The sequence below is a fragment of the Cyprinus carpio genome, chromosome B12, assembly GCF_018340385.1.
Source record: "Cyprinus carpio isolate SPL01 chromosome B12, ASM1834038v1, whole genome shotgun sequence".
Taxonomy (NCBI): Eukaryota; Metazoa; Chordata; class Actinopteri; order Cypriniformes; family Cyprinidae; genus Cyprinus; species Cyprinus carpio.
In genome coordinates this window covers 17,882,098-17,899,379 of record NC_056608.1, presented here as the reverse complement: position 1 = coordinate 17,899,379, position 17,282 = coordinate 17,882,098, and the positions used below count along the sequence as shown (strand labels likewise).

The 17,282-nt window shown below is 35.6% G+C and overlaps 1 protein-coding gene across 11 annotated transcripts in view; it reads right to left on the bottom strand.

Annotated features, from left to right (window-relative positions):
* LOC109084702 (RNA binding protein fox-1 homolog 3-like) overlaps positions 1 to 17,282 on the bottom strand; it is a 384,371-nt gene that overhangs the window by 315,039 nt on the left and 52,050 nt on the right. For all 11 annotated transcript variants that reach the window (XM_042735826.1, XM_042735823.1, XM_042735822.1 and 8 more), the window contains exon 2: positions 6,382 to 6,488. The gene's annotated coding sequence lies outside the window, so the exon portion shown is untranslated. The remainder of the gene's footprint in view (positions 1 to 6,381; positions 6,489 to 17,282) is intronic.

The window sequence follows — 17,282 nt, the reverse complement described above, 5'->3', positions numbered from 1 at the left end:
TCAGTGCCCATTTTGCTGAGAAATTCATGCGACGACCATTGCCATAAACATGTAAGCCAATAAACATGGGCTCGATGACTGTAAAAAGCCACATTAAAGGCTGCAAACGGCACTCTTGACTGAACATCTGTTAAGTGACATGAAACAACCTGATCCTAAAAGACACAGCAGGGACTGCATAAACTTACAATGGCGTGATTTCTCTCAATTAGATTCTCCCACAGAAAATTAAACAACCTCACTCCATTGCACAGCAGCATTAGGAAACCAGCTTGGAGCCAAGTTCAACAAAAGTATCAATTAGTGAAAACCAACGACACTCTATAGTAGTGAATGTTTTTATTATTTTACATTGGACTTCAAAATGTGACCAAACACTGTAACAAAAAAGTCCTTAAAATGTATTATCATAATTTGCAGAAGCTTAGAAAAAAAGATAAATGATTAGGATGAAACTTTAAAATAAAATTTGTTTTTCCAGTATGCATGTAATTTAAATTTTTACATTTTTTTTTATTTAATGTTGTAAATAAAACATATAATTACAATAATTAATTGTAAATAAAATTAAATATTATGAATAAACATGAACAATACTATATTTATAAATTAACATGAACTTCATTTAATAATGATACTTCATGCATTAACCAAAATCAAATGTAATTTTTACTGGTAAGACACATAACCATACACAATACACAGTATATTTTCATGATTTCATGAAAAAAATTTAATAAAATAAAACTAACATACAAATTAACATAGCATTAAAAAAATAAAAAAAATCTGGAAGTTTACATCAATCAAAAGTACAGTAGTTGTTAACTATTATAAAATAACAAACTGAACCTCATTGTAAAGTATTCCATACAGCCATTACCCTTTCTGAACAGACCCGTGAACCGTTTATGGGTCACAACCCACCAGTTTAGAACCATACTGCCTATGCTATCTTTAGGACTACTGCAAAAACATATTACCACATATTCATCTGTGACGGAATGTGACACTCCAGCAATAAAAAAAAGAAGAAAAAAAAAAAAAGATTTATTGATTGATTGTTATGATATGCTTTGATGTATTTTCTGCTACACAACATGCATACTTTGACAGTTAAACCACTGACCTAATTTCCAATAGAAGCACCTTAGAAATTTGAGGGAGTGAACAAGAATAAAGTTGTGAGATTGCAGATTAAAAATGCAACTTCAAAGCCTGTAGGTGCAATTTAATTTTTAATATGTTTACAGCCTACTGCAACAGCGCCAAATGTTGCAGCTTTAATTTTTTTATAATTATTTTTAGGGATGGGGGTGTGTGTTCATACATCCCTATTCCATTACATCTGGAAGGCTGACAAATTTAGATATTTGCAATAATTTCAGAAGATGAAATATAAAATATGTGTGTACAGTACATATGATATTATTTAAAAAGAAAATATCCTGTGATATTTAACATAATAACATGACCACACATTGTGGTAAAGGCACAGACCTAGCTTAAACACATTATATAGAGCTATTGGCTCATCTTTTCCGAAGCCCAGTCCCTATCAGAGGACGAATGTGGGCGAGTTATGCCATTGCCTTAGCACGGCTGTGCTAACAAAATCACCTTTATTCACATAGACAGGTGACCGCGTCAGCAGTTGGGCTGCCAGTGGAACAGGCTGTGTCTGCAAGCCATGCTGTGCCAATGAGTCCAGAGCTATATGTAGGAATGTATGTCTGAGTGTGTGGAAATGTGTGCACATCTTCCACAGTTTAGAAGCATATGAGCATATTTATGAATTTTTAATCATACTGAAAGGCAATATGCATAAGTTTTCCTCCTTGAATACCTTGTTTGACTCTAAGGCTACGTCCACACGAAGCCAGAGCTTTCCCTATCCGATCTTTTTTTTTTTTCGTCTCAAGAAATATCTGCATCCACATGAAACCACAAAACTGACACAAAACAATGTAGTATACATGCCAGACCAGCATGTGGCGCTGTAATTCTGCCACAGAGATACACTAAAAACAGAGAAGAAGACTTGGACTATGCGCATAAAGCTTGCGCGCGGTATACAAACGAACATGAAACAATATATTTATTAATCTGTGTTAATGTTAGTTAATAAAAAATACAATCATTAAGTGCTTGTTCATGTTTTTGTTGCTGTTACGTGATGTAGCGGTGTCTGACTAGGGGCGAGACGTGGGCTGATGACGTCATAGTTTCAGAAAATATACAGATTCGCTGTCCACATGAAAACGCAAGGGCGGCGTTTTCAAATTTATCCACTCTAGGACCCGGTTTCAAAAAATATTGGTTTACCTCTCCCAAAACGCCGGATCCATGTGGACGAAATGCCTATACGATACAAAATGTATGCGTATACAGCGAAACGCATCTCCATGTGCACGGGGCCTGAATATGTCACATTACAAAACAAAATGAGTTTTCAAGAGCAATTCACATTGGCTTTAAAAAATAGCTTAGTAAATTACGAGTGCAAGGCTGAGGGTGTCCACTTTAGCTCTACCCCTACTCTTAGCCACACATCTGGACAGCCTTCGCCTTTAATTGCCACTAATGTCTGAACACGACATGCGACAAGAAGGAATTAACCAAAGACAAGACCACTGACCTGGGGTTATACAGAGGGACAGACATGAAGTATTTCAAACAAAGGTGTGCAGGATGCTTATAAATGACTTAAAATATGAACTATTAAACAAAACTAAACCTGTGTATTTAGAATCGGTGTAAGAGAACAAGAATGTAAGCAAACAAACACTACATCAACTTTCTACAGGTAGCAAACACAAGCTTGATGACAGAAGGACTTTGTAGCAAAGCGCTTTGAAGAGACGCACATTTCTGGAGCAGCATGCCCTGAAGGACCCTCAAGGAGCGACAGAGAAAATACAGAAAGATCTAGTGAGTTAACAAACATATCTTTTCATGAGTTGTGTCAGTGTTTTCATGCACTAGATGGCATATTCAGCAAACAAATGATAACAGGCAAAACATAGCAAACTCACTTTGTGGGCTAGCAATCAAAGAGAGGCAATTTACAAGGAGACGATCGGCTGAGGTAGGAAGGATAAAAATTCTCAAGAACAAGTTGAGTTCAATCTCCGCCGGCACAGGTATGTAATCTATGTAGTGAATGACAGGTCATACTCCCCCCAACAACAGAGCTGAGATTTACACCCATCCATCCTCTTATCAAAAGTGTCATGCAGAAAAATAATCCTCTGACAAAAGATTGAGAGCATGCTTGTCCTTCGGCAAAAAATGAAAAAATAGAAAGTATTTAAGTAAAAAAAAAAAAGTTTTCAAAATAAATCTCCGCTAGGTTAATAAAGTTGTCACACGCTGGATTTTATGAACTCAGTGTCAATAAATAAATAAATATATAAAACATCACTCATGGGCATTTCACCCAATATGTTTATTTTATTACCCTTTTCAACAAACAGGGAGACAATATGTAGCAATCGAGCCTCTCGTCTGTTTGGTCGATGCTGTTTTGAGACCCAACTATCCCCTTAAATGCCACATTCTCATGGCTACCTCATCCAGAATGGCTTTGAGCTCGCTGAACTGCAGCAGTTCTGATGGATTTTACTTTAACAGCCTTTAGAAACAGGCTGACAGGTCTGAGAAAGATGAATAAATGTCATTCACTGAAACTCTTGCGTTGATGCATGGGGGGCATGTGTCGTCGCTTGGCGAGGATGTATGAGAAATACACACTTAACTAAAACTCTTTCCCTAAATCATATGTAAGCTGGCATATGACTCATGTGATACATGTATGGACTGAGAGAGAAAAAACCGAGCTGCAATTCGGCCTACTAATAGAATCAATGACTAACAGCTTGCCCTAACCACACACAATGCCACAAAAGCTCTCTTTCTTGTTAATCTCAGTTTTGTACCCAACCAGCTGTGAATGAGACATGGTAAGGATAAAATATGAGTCATGTACGACAAGCGACAAGTTAAAGGACAGTTTGACAGTCACTGTGCATAGTGGAATTTCCATGGCTCTATATTTTGTTCCATTTAACTGTATATTAGACATCAAATATTTTCTGATTGGCTGTTAGTGTGCATTTTTTATTTTTATTTATTTATTTTTGCAATCTTTTTTTTTGTTATCGTGTGGTAGGGGAACAGAGCAATATTTATGTGATGTGCCACCTTTTGGCCTCTAGGCAAGGAGAAATTAAACGTAAGTAAAAACTGTTTCTAATTTTATTTCAAGATATCTACTATCGAAAGATATGAGAAAAAAACATGTCTATAACAGAGCCACTGAATAACGACTATTAAAATAACAAAAAAAAACTACTAAGCTGTTATGACACTGTCAGATCGTTGATGAAAAATTCAGAAATTAGTAAAAACATAAATAAACCACCACACCTTCAAAAAAACTACTACAAAAAACAAACAACAATAAAAATAAAATAAGAACCTCATTATAAAAAAAAGAGTCGACACATTTCCGACGAGTGCTTGGTGTTCGGTGGTGAAAGTCACAATGCACTGGGTCAGTTGGTCAATCAGAGCAGACTGCGCTTGTCAGAAGGAGGGACTTTGTAGAAAACGGTGCATTTGAGAGGCAGGGCATAGAGGACCTACAATAATGTACAGTATTTGAAAAAGTTTTTTTGAACATTAAAGCATGTCAACATATTCTGTTACACCAAATACACAAAAAAAATATCTAAAAAAAAACAACATAACACCTCCAAAATAAAATAAAATAAAAAAAAAAAAATTCAATTTAAAATAAAATATAAAATAATAAAAAAAATATTTCACAATATTGCTGCTTTGTTACATAAGAAAGGGTATAACATATAAAATGTTTAAAATAGAAAATAAATTTTTGCTAAAAGTTTTCCATACTTTTCAAATAATGATCCAAAACCAATATATAGTAATGTGGCACAAAATAAAGGGTCAACACAACTTTTACCCACTGACACATCTTACCCCACACTCCCCTGACCGACCTCTTGGCAAGTCCATCACTCATATGCCAGTGCCTTTGAGAGTCTTTCATTTTTTTCCCCCCTTTTCACTCTCATGGAGTTGCTGTGCAGTCCCTCATGCTGAGTTTGGGAAATGAGCCTCCCTATACCAATTTGTCCTGGCCTTCCAGCCCACTGTCCTTGATAGACCACCTGCCCTAGGCCTCTCATTGCACCCATGCAGGGGGTGGCAGTGCCCTCCATGGGCCCTAACCCCCAAACCCCTCTGCCTTAATGGCCACCGTGTTGCCCTATTGTGCCAGGCAGCGAAGCATGGCTCTGCTCCACCAGACGCCAACACTTTCTTGGAATGCTAATGACCTCCTCCATTCCCATCTTCCGTTCTACTCCAGACACGTAGCCAACCCTTCCCCCACAATCTGTTGTTTCCATCAAGCACTCATGCAAAGGATGACAGTTTGTAATAAAAGGATTATACTACAATAAACGAATCTAAAATAAACTAATACATACAAACAAACATACTCAGAGACAAACATTCCAATACAATCTTTTCACTGCAAGCGGCTTTTAGCTGGTTGTGCACTTGACTGTCGCACTGCGTGAGTTCAGTAGCTCAAGTGCACTTACAGACACTTCTCTCCACACCCCCCACCCTGCATACTCGGGCTGAATGGGAAACTAGCATCCCCTTGGGCACATTCATTCCTAGGGTGACTGGAGCAAGTGGAGATTGGAGTCCGTATTTACTTAAAATGAGAACAGATTTAGAATTGGAGGGGAGGAAAACAGGAATTGCAGCCAGTTCCTAACATAATACCTACAATAATAAAACAAGCTCCTCATAATATTAAAAAAAGTACTTAAACAAACACTGAAAGTGTTTCTGCTATGTGATGAAAGCAGTGATCAAACCCAGTGTTGTCCACTGGAGACCTGATAGCAAGATCCCAAAAAAAAAAAGTTAGTCCCTATCCAAGAGTTTCCTAAAGCTTATAGAGAAACAACCAATGCAACTGTGAAATACACTCTTCTTATGTGTGTTTGAATTAAATTATACTATAAAGGCATGTTTATAGCATCTGGAAATTTGAAGATTACTAAACTATGAATTATTAGTTAAGTTATTTATTTGTAATGATGTTTAGTGTGCTATTCAGCTGCAACTGATGTTTTACAAGGTGTAAAAAGTGGGGGAAAAAAAGAGGAAACATGGTATATAAACATGATAAATACCTCTGGAAAAAGGCAAGTACAACATCAAGTAGAATTAATTATATAAATAACATAAAAAATACTATGCAACACTCCCTCAACAGTTAGTTCTGTTCAAGACTATACTATGGAAATGAACTTGAGTTTTCTTGCTTGTGCTTACCAGATCAGAGAAGTCTTGTATTCTTCCGGGAAGTAGACTGGTTGTTCTCCACTGCTATCAGAGACTAGGCTTCAACTGGCAGCATTTCTTCTTGTCTGAACAGGATTCTGAAGAAAAGAATGCAGAGATGAAAAGGAACTGTGAGATGCAGAGAATTACTAGATATGCACCGCTATCAAAAAGCACCATGACGCATGCCAAATACTGATGTTGTGTTAAAGCCATAATCAAAACATGAACTCATGTTAAACAGGAGGCATTTTGTGATGCTTTCTCTTCCTGTAACTGCAGTCAGAGCGGTGATAGAGCTTTAGAACCCACCAATGAACAACCCAAGATCCAGCCATTGGTTAAATCACAAAAAAGAAACTGGACTAAAGATTGCCTTGTAACTGCACTTACTGATAGTCGTACACAAGAAGAAATGTTTTTAGAATTTAAAATAACTTTCTGTTTTAATACATTTCAAAATGTAATTTATTTCTGTGATGCCAGAACTATGATGCTCAGACAAAAATATAGTTTTCAGTATCACAAGTTCTTTCAAAATTTGCTAATGTGGCATTCAAGAAACATTTCATATCAATGTCAATGTTGAAAACAGTTGATCTGCTTCATATTTCTGTGGAAACTATAATATATATATATATTTTTTTCAGAATTCTCTGATGAATAGAAAGTTTAAAATAAACAGCATTTATATGAAACAGAAATATTTTGCAACATTATGAATCCCTTTACTGTCACTTTTGATCAATTTAATGTGTCCTTGATTAAAAAGGCTATTATGAAAGATAATGTAAGACATATATATATATATATATATACACACACACACACAGTATATATATATATATTATATATATATTATATATATATATATATATATACACACAGTTTATATATATATATATATACACACAGTTTATATATATATATATATATATATATATAATTATATATATATATATATATATATATAATCAACACATGATATTTGGGGGCGTGGCTTAGTGTGTGGGAAAACAAATGGCAATTATCATAGTTAATAATTCATTTTCAAGAGACATTTCCTATAATATGCCTATTAACAGAAAGAAACTGATTTTTGGTAGAACTTTTTTCTCTCTCTCTTTAGATTCCTTGCCAACTTGAATAAGGAATAAAATGTTCATTTTAAAAAGTGCATCATATTGATAAAATATTGTCATAAAAGTAAAATCTCTTTTTTTTACTTAATATTTTATTTAATAAATCAATAAAGCTAGTCCTTAGATATACGTTTTTTGAAAATATATTGAACAAACTGGTTTATAAACCTAACCCACAGCATATTTAAATGTATACTGTATATAAAATGTATTTGGAAACCAAAAATATTTGAGAATTGACTTGGACTCTGCTACATAGACTTGCTCATGTCTGCATGTCATTGCACCAAACACAGTCCACCCTCTCTCTCCTCCTCCTCTTCAAGAGAGAGAGAGAGCACTCCTGGATGGACACCATGCTGGAGGTCATCGATGATGCTGACGGAGAAAAATATGAGGGTTTTCAAACAGTGTAGTGGCCTGAGGCAGCAGGCAGGCTTGGGTCAGCCCTCTACCTTGCCCAAACAGAACTATTCATTTCATTGCCCTTGTACCAGCATGAATTCAGCACTGAACATTTGTTCTGTGTCTTTTTCGGAGTCTCTCACCTTTCTTTGTACCCCAGGTCTGCGGCGCATTTGAACTGCATCTAACCGAGACTGTTCTCTCTCACCTTAACACACCTTTAACAGTCATTCTCCTGGGACAGTTATTGCTACAGTTGTACAGTCTGTACTCCAGTTCTTTCTTCCAGTGCTCAAGAAGAATAAAAGTTCTCTTGTTAAGAATCCCACACATCCTCCATTTTTAACAACACCCTACTACCTGAAAGATATTTTGTGGTATTTAAATCCAAACTTGTGTGACTAGCTTTCCAATTAACCAAGCTGATGCCGCATTACCAGCTTGTGAATCTGACCAGTGATTGTACAATGCTTAATTTAATTCCATATTAACTGCATTTTTTTCCTGCAAAAAGACAAAAGCAGCGCCCTCAGGTGTAAACAGCTTCCATTCCACGCAAATCTGTCTTCTCAATCGCTTGATCAAGGTATCTGTTCTCCAAAGTGTTTCAAGAGCCAGCAGCTTTGGGGCAGACAGCTTTGAAGCCCTTGGAAATACAATGCCAGCACTGAGAAAAGCTCCACTTTAGCTCCCTGTGTCCGCCCCTCGTCGCTTTTCTGGCAGCTCGCACAATCCCTCTCCTCCAACATGCCTTCCAAAAATAAGGACAGACGATCTCAGGATTCTTTAATGAACTGTCAAGCGCCTCAGCTTCAGGGTGTACACAAAGATAGGCACCTCAGCAGAGCTCAAACTTACTGTACAGAATAGAGTAAAAGAGAAACCTGCAAAAAAAAAAAGGCTTTCACCTGAGTATTTCCAGCTTGGTGTTAGGTGTTATCTGGTTTATGGCAAGGTAAGCAATCTAAAGTGTTGATTGCTGAAATGTTCATTTGCTTGTGCTTTTATATGGTTGACCTTTATATTGTTTTGCACAATACAGAATCTGAGGTGACACGATTCACACAACGTCCTCAAGGGGCCCACTTCACAACTGTCATTTTGTACAGACAGTCCTCAGTGACGCAGTTCTGTAAGCGCAAGAAAAAAAGCCAGTGACCTATTTCAGTTTTTGACTGGACATTATTCAGCGGTATTTATAAGGATTTAATCAAAATCACTTTTATTCTACAGAAGCAATTTTATGTACTGTTAAAATGAATTTTCTAAGTTCTAAAACATAGAAAATACTATTTCAGTCTTTCTACTTCAAAATTTCATGTCTAACGTTACTTGCTGTTTCTTTGTAATTATTTGTGAAATTTACCAGCAATTTCTAGGAGAAATTGTTTAAAATAGTTTGTGTGTTTGTTTGTGTGTTTTCAGTTTGGAATTGGTGGTACAGAATTTGCTTTTAGCCTAATTTAATTTTTTATGTTTTATTTTTATCCGTTTTTTTTTTATATAATAATAATAATAATAATAATCATCATCATCATAATATCAATGACAATTGTACAATTACAAATAATCAATAAAATATCAATACATTTCAAACTTTTAAAAGCCCTCAAAAAATGTGTCATTGGTAAAACATCTTTTTAACATATAACGGATTTTTAGCAATATAGTACTTGAAATGAAATGAAATGAAATATCTAAATACATGAATGGACCCTGAATAAATGGCTATTGTTTAACAGCTTCCAATGGAAAGCAACTTTTTTTTTTCTGCAGAATGATGCAGCATCTACCAGAAGACTAACTAAACCATGCTAACCAGCTAAACCCTGACCCATCATGACCTGCCATGTGATCTGGTCGCTTAGTGTGTCCAAGCATTGGTGCGCCACTCGTTTAACACCAAACTATAATAATTAGTACACATACCCAAACATATCTAATCGATCTTATACCATCTGGTTTTGATGGACATTACTCTCAAAAAATCTTAATTTCAAAGAAAAAGAAACCGCAAAAAATGTGTTGGTTAAAGACAGGAGCTTGTTTCAACCTGAAGGCTGAACATGCCTGCACATACTCACACACATCCACACAAAAGATGTTGCCACACAAGAACGCAATGTACAATTACTTTGTGATACAATACCCACACATTAGCATAATAAAGAACAATATGCCAGCCAAAAACAAAACTAAAGACAGATGAAAATAAAAATAGAGCCACTCTCGGCTGAGGTACGAGGAAGGGAAGCATGCGCGTGAACTTGCAGGCGAGCAGACAACCATTCACGAAGTACAATTCGATAATCTGGTGAAGAAAATTGTCATTATGTTAACCGGTTAATAGTCGCAGGTTATAACAAACCCAAACAACCTTCTGTTTTGTAAGCAACACTGATTTGATTTGCTCTGATATTTTGCCATTTGAAAGTCTGCTATCACGGCAGAAGCAGCTCATCCAGAAAAGGATGTGAGGATTATACACATGTATGTTATTTGTGCTCTGCTGCATTTTCCGTGACAGCTCCCTGACATCAGCTCCCATGCGGATGGCTGCAAGCTAGTTTCTACTGAAGGGGGCACAGATTTTTATTTATATTTTTTTCCCAAAGCAGCCTTCGTGTCTGCAGCAACACGAGACACACCTCCTACAAAACAAAACAGCTACCATTCTCAAAACAAAACCGCTCCCATTGTAATCAGTGACTCTGTCTACACTGGTAGCATCCATTTCTTCCGGATCCCAATGCATTTTTAGTTGTTTCTGTTTGTACCAGACATTTTATTTTCCCTGTTTGTCTGAAATACAAGTATTTAATTTTTAATTCATTGTTAATACAATTATTTTATTTATATAATATTAAATTATTAACTTTATCACTCAAAAGTTTGAAATAATTATTATTTTATGTTTGTGAAAGAAGTCTCTTATTATCACCAAGGCTGCATTTACTTTATAAAAAAATACAGTAAAGACAGTGACATTGTGAAATATTATTACAATTTAAAATAACCTTTATCTATTTAAATATATATTTTATTTGTATTTATTCCTGTGATAGCAAAGCTGAATTCTCAGCAGTCATTACTCCAGTCTTCAGTGTCACATGATCCTTCATAAATCAATCTAATATGCTGATTTGGTTATTTATCATTGGTACTCAATTATTAATAAAGGGATTTTATAATCAATGTCAATCAGTTTTAGCGTTTTTTTTTTTTTTTTTGTTTGAAATCATGATATTTTTTAACCTATACTGGTTGAATAAAATTATACACTTTTGATAAATTTAACCTATACTGGTCTAATAAAAAAATAAATGCATCCTTTCTGAATACAATTTCTTTTATTATAAAATAGTTAATCATACTTAGTTTACAACAAAATATTAAGCAGCAAAAAAATTATGAATGAATTAATTAAATAATTAAAATAAAAAACTTAAAATGAGTAATAATACGAGATGTTTCTTGAGCACCAAATCAGCATATTAGAATTATTTCTGTAGAATCTGGTTAAACTGAAAACAGGAGTTATGGTTGGTGAAAAGTCAGCTTTGTCTTAACATTAATAAATTACATTTTAAAATATAAAATATATTTTTTCTGTAATGGTATTTTGACAATTTTACTTTTTACTGTATTTTGGATAAAATAAATGCAGCCTTGGTGAGGATAAAAAATTAACCAATAAATAATTATCACATACATTTATCTCAATGTATATATATATGTGTGTGTGTGTGTGTGTGTGTGTGTGTGTGTGTGTGTGTGTGTGTGTGTGTGTGTGTGTGTGTGTGTGTGTGTGTGTGTGTGTGTGTGTATATAAAGTATATTTCACAACCTAAGAACCAAAAAATAACACTCGACATTCGTGTTTTGTTTGATTCTGTTTCAGAATGGCAATCAGTTCTGTGCCAGTGCCGTCTGCCTCAGATTGACATGTTCTCCAGTGTCTCCTACAGCCACAGCAAACTCTGACCCACTCTCCACTTCCTTCAGTCGCAAACCCCCCACCACCATCCCTGGCACCACCTACTAGTGTGCTGCTGGAATCCAGTGAAGTGAGACCAGTGTGAAAAATTCATTCCGCAGCTTCTAAAAAGTGCTTTGATTCTTAAACCAGGAGCGCTCGAAGTCCCGCTGTCCTCAAATAACCTACATCTACAAACCAAACTGCACTGAACGGTGATATGCTTAGATTGAGTTAATGACAGTGTCAAATCAATGGAGCCTGCTGATCTGTACAGACAAAAGGAATTAGAGCAGGATAGACGTGGCTGATGATCTGATATACAGTGCTGCCAACTAATACTGGCACTCTTGGTGAGCAAAGGTGGCTGTGAAAATAAATCTGCCTTGTTTATCCTTTTGATCTTTCATTCAAATAATTGACAAAATTCTAACCTTTCATTGAAGTAAAACAATGGAAAGTGGGGGGAACTCACATTATGAAATAAATGTTTTTCTCTAGTACACGTTAGCCACAGTTATTGGCACCCAATTATTGCAACGTCCTTTTCCCAAGATAACAGTTCTGAGTTTTCTCCTTTAATGCCTGAAGAGTTTGGAAAACACCTGACAAGAGATCAGACACTATTCCTTCATCCAGAATCCCTCCAGATCATTCAGATTCACAGCTCCATTCTTCTCTTCAGTTCACCCCACTCATTTTCTACAGGGTTCAGGTCAGAGGACTGGGATGGCCATGACAGAAGCTTCATTTTATGCTCAGTGACACATTTTTGTGTTGATTTTGATGTTTGTTTTTGGATCATTGTCCTGATGGAAGATTTAAACATGGTTCATTATAAGATTTCTTACAGAGTCAGTCAGGTTTAGATTTTTATCTGTTGGTATTTGATCAAATACATGATGCCATGTATCTGAACAAGATTTCCAGGACCTCCAGCAGAAAAACAGGCCCACAACATTAAAGATCCAGCAGTATATTTAACCGTGGGCATGGGGTACTTTTTATCCCTGTTTGTACTAAAGCCATTTGGTGGGTTTGCTGCCAAAAAACTCTTTTTTTTATGTTTCATCATGACCACAGAAACCAGTCCCATTTGAAGTTCCAGTTGTGTCTGGCAACTGAGTATGCTAGAGTTTGTTTTTGGATGAGCAAGGGTTTATTTTTTACTTGAAACTATCCTGAACAACACGTGGTGAGGGGTGATGTTTTTATGGCTTTCTGACCCCAAGCTTCAACTACTCTCTGAAATTCTCCAGCTGTGATCCTTGGAGAGTCTTTAGCCACTCAAACTCTCCTCCTCACCATGCATTAGGACGATATAGACACATTTCCTCTTCCAGGCAGATTTGTTATATCTTTAGTTGATTGGAAATTCTTAATTATTGCCCTCATGGAGGAAATTGGGATTTCCAGTGCTCTAGCTATTTTCTCAACAATCTTGTTCTGCACATCAGAGCTATATTCTTTGGGTTTACTCCTTGTGATGGATAATTAAGGGAATTTGGCCTTTGTGTTCCTCATATTCATAATCATGTGGAACCGGAAGTCATGTCTGGACAATTTCATGTTCATAATCACCATGGTGTGCTTAATAAAAAATTGTAAATATGAATAGGAATATACTTCATGGATATTTTATTTATAAGAACTTCTAGGGGTGCCAATAATGGTTGTCAACATGCATTGGAGAAAAACATTTATTTCATAATGTGAGTTTCCCCCACTTTCCATTGTTTTACTTCAATGAAAGTTTAGAATTTTGTGAATTTTTTGAATGAAAGATCAAAAAGATACATTTTAAGATCTATTTTTTCTCAGATGCCTTTGCTCATGTTTACCAAGGGTGCCAATATTAGTGGGCAGCACTGTATGTATTAAATTGTTTATATTACTGCCACAAAAATTACAGTTTACAGGTACAGTAGATGGCACTAGGAATGGGAATTATAAGGAATTTAATTATTATAGTTCCAATTTTTCTTACTCATTTAGTACGATTTAGGAATTATATAATAGGTATTAATATAGTTCCATATATAGTCATGACAATTTCTCATTACTCATTTAGTGTTTACTCAAACTTCAGTTTTTCTTCTCTTTTAAGAAAAACAATATATATATGACAAAACTGATCATCTAAAAACATGATAAAAACAACAGTCAGTAACTGTAAAAAGAAAGGTGGGAAACTGATCATCTAAAAACATGATAAAAACAACAGTCAGTAACTGTAAAAAGAAAGGTGGGCTGAATTTCACTAGGGTTTTTTTTTTTTTTTTTTTGCTGCATTGTTACTGGACCTAGATGGAACTTTAGAGTTTAAACTAGGCTGGATTGACTATTCAGTGTCAGTTTTGATTATGTTTGTGCACAACAACTTTTGAAATGTTAACTAGTGCTTTTAGTTAGCTGTGACAATGTATGCTTTCCATAGGATGTCCCATTTATTATTATATATAAATTAAATATTATAAACAGTTTGTGTGTGTGTATATATATATATATATATATATATATATATATATATATATATATTATATATATATATATATATATATATATATATATAATTCAAACTCAAATTTTGGGTCATTTATTCAAAAATCAATTGGACTACACTGTTCCTGCTGTATTTGTTTGATTCACAAAAAGGTTCAGATCATGTTAGTCACTTGTACAGGAAATGAACTACACTGGTCATGCTACTGTATCCATTTAGCATTCACTAAAAATCAGTGGTTTCATGAAATGTTCATTGTTCTGAAATGTTCTAATGGATTCCATAAAATGTTCTTCATATTGTAAAAACAAGTTCTTTAGAGGACCCTGGACCCACAAATCCAGTCTTAAGTAGCAAGTGTATATTTGTAGCAATAGCCAAAAATAAATTGTATGGGTCAAAATTATTAAATTATTGAATTCCACTTAAACACCACAAAACAAAATAAAAATAATTAAAAAAATATATTAAAAAAATATTCCTAAAATAAACAAAAAAAAACATAACAAAACATATTTAATATACATTAATAAGCACTGCCAAATTAACAAATTTGGACCACTTTAAAGGCTTTAAAGACTTTCTCAATATTTATTTATTTATTTATTTTTATTTTTTTGGATCAGATTGCATATTTTCAAATAGTTGTATCTCAGCCAATCATTGTCCTAACAAACAATGCATCAATGGAAAGCTTATTTAATTAGCTTTCAGATGATGTATAAATCTCAATTTCAGAAAACTGACCCTTATGACTGGTTTTGTGGTCCAGGGTCACATATTGTTCTTTGCTGCAAAAAAAAAAACCCATTTGTGTTTGTTTAGGAATCTGAATTGCGCTGGTTGCACTATATATTTCTGTTTTACCAAAACGAGCTATCACACAAGATCCATTCGTTCATCGTTTGTCGTTCGTATGACGTCATGAAAATCACTAATTTCTGAATTTGAATATGAAACCGGGTTTCTGTTCCCAACACTAGATGGCAGTCATTGTGGCAAACAGCTGGGTTACTCATCATATAAACATTGGTTTTCAGGCTCTAGATTGTTTTAGAACATTAGCCATGCATTACATAGGGATCCCAGCCTGATAGACTCTGTCTTTCTTTCTCATTAAACGAGTCGAGAAGATTCAATTAAGAATATGTCAAGGGGCCCGAGGTGCTTCTTATATATAGCTTAACTCAGTTGGTAAACAACTCCTCGCCTGTTTTCCTGGTTTGGTTTAAACTTAAATCTCAGAGGACACGTTAAACTGCACCAACAGTGACTACACAGTGGGGGAAAAATGCACGTAGAAGCCGAGGGTCCCCAGAAACCCTCTTGTGCATGTATAAAGGATTTAAAGAGAATAAAATGCAGCTAATTAAAATAGTGTTTCCGTGAGATGTTAATGAGGTTTTTGTTACACTTGGGTGGACGTCCTTACATGATGTAGTTCTAATCCCACTGAGTCAGTGCTCTTTGTCCTTGCATAGCTGGCAGCTATAATCCGCAAAAAACTCAGTCAAACATAATTACCGAGCAGTCACATCTGCACATTCGGAAAGTCACCGCATTACTCATCATCAACATCGGCCCTTTTATTCCAATCTTTGTCATAAAAAACACCTAACCGTGCGCAGCGTCTTCCCTCGGTTTGTGTCTCTCTCATGACTCGGTTCTCATTGCCGACGTCTGGCTCATTTCAAATGAAGCATGTTGCGCTAATGAGCCCGTGATGATATCAGCCGTCATGTGTAACCACACATCAGAATGTCAGCAGTTCTGCTGCGGGCTGAAGGTGAGGGGAGCAATAACGACGTGTTTTTGTAAGGCTGCCGCCCACTCTCTGGCGCATTCGGGCCCTGTGCACGCAGGCCTCGAGGGAAAGCTCCAGACGATGGCTACAGGATTGCGCTTTCTCCCTGATAGATTGCGAGTTTGTGCTACTACGTTAACTGACGATGTTTAACGCGCATGTGTGACCTGCTTAACGAGCTTGCTTAAAAAGTGTTGCGCAAACAAAAGACAAAGAGCATTTAATGCCACAGGTAAAGTAAACACATCCCAAACAAGGTGGTCAGTTTCTCAGGGGGGCATAGGAACACATGCCTCAGTTAGGTCAAAACGAAGAGGTGTCTCCTCTCCGCGGGCCACTCGATCACAGCCGTAACGAGGTAGGTTAAAGAATACCGCCTACAGGCTTCTTTCTTCCCAGGCTTAAAGCTGCAGGTGTATGTGAATACAGTCTGTTCTATCAAGAACGCAAACAGTTTTTTTCCCCGTTACTGAGCCAATTATGGAGATAAAGTGGACTCTCAGGAATGCGAGTGCTCTCGTTTCTAACATCTTTATCCCTGAATTCAACACAACGCACAGTGAACCTGACACAATGCACCTGATTTGTCAAAAACACAATTCAAAGGCAGTGTGGGAGACCAAAAGTACCTTATACAATCCGATCGACCCAATTTCGAAAGTTACACAAAGTACTGAGGTCCTATATTAGAAGGATACAAGTGCAAACTTAAGAGGCAGAAGCTCTACAGTGCTACGGTCTGAAATCATTTTCTTTTCAGTGACTCTAAAGGGTCTTATTTGCTTAATCCTTTAAAGACCAAGAAAAAATGGCTTGGAATCTATGCCTAGTGTCGTATGAAGTTAAAAATTGTAAAATGAAGGCAAGTGTGGTCAATATTAGAGAAATTATTTCAAATACTTTGAAATGATGCAGCAATAAATGTGATTTTGGGGTATGGGCCAAATCATATTTATTTCATATTTACTAATTTATAATATTTGTAAGAAATATATATTATATATATATGTGTTTTATTAATGAAATACTATATATTTCTATATATATATAAAACAAAACAAA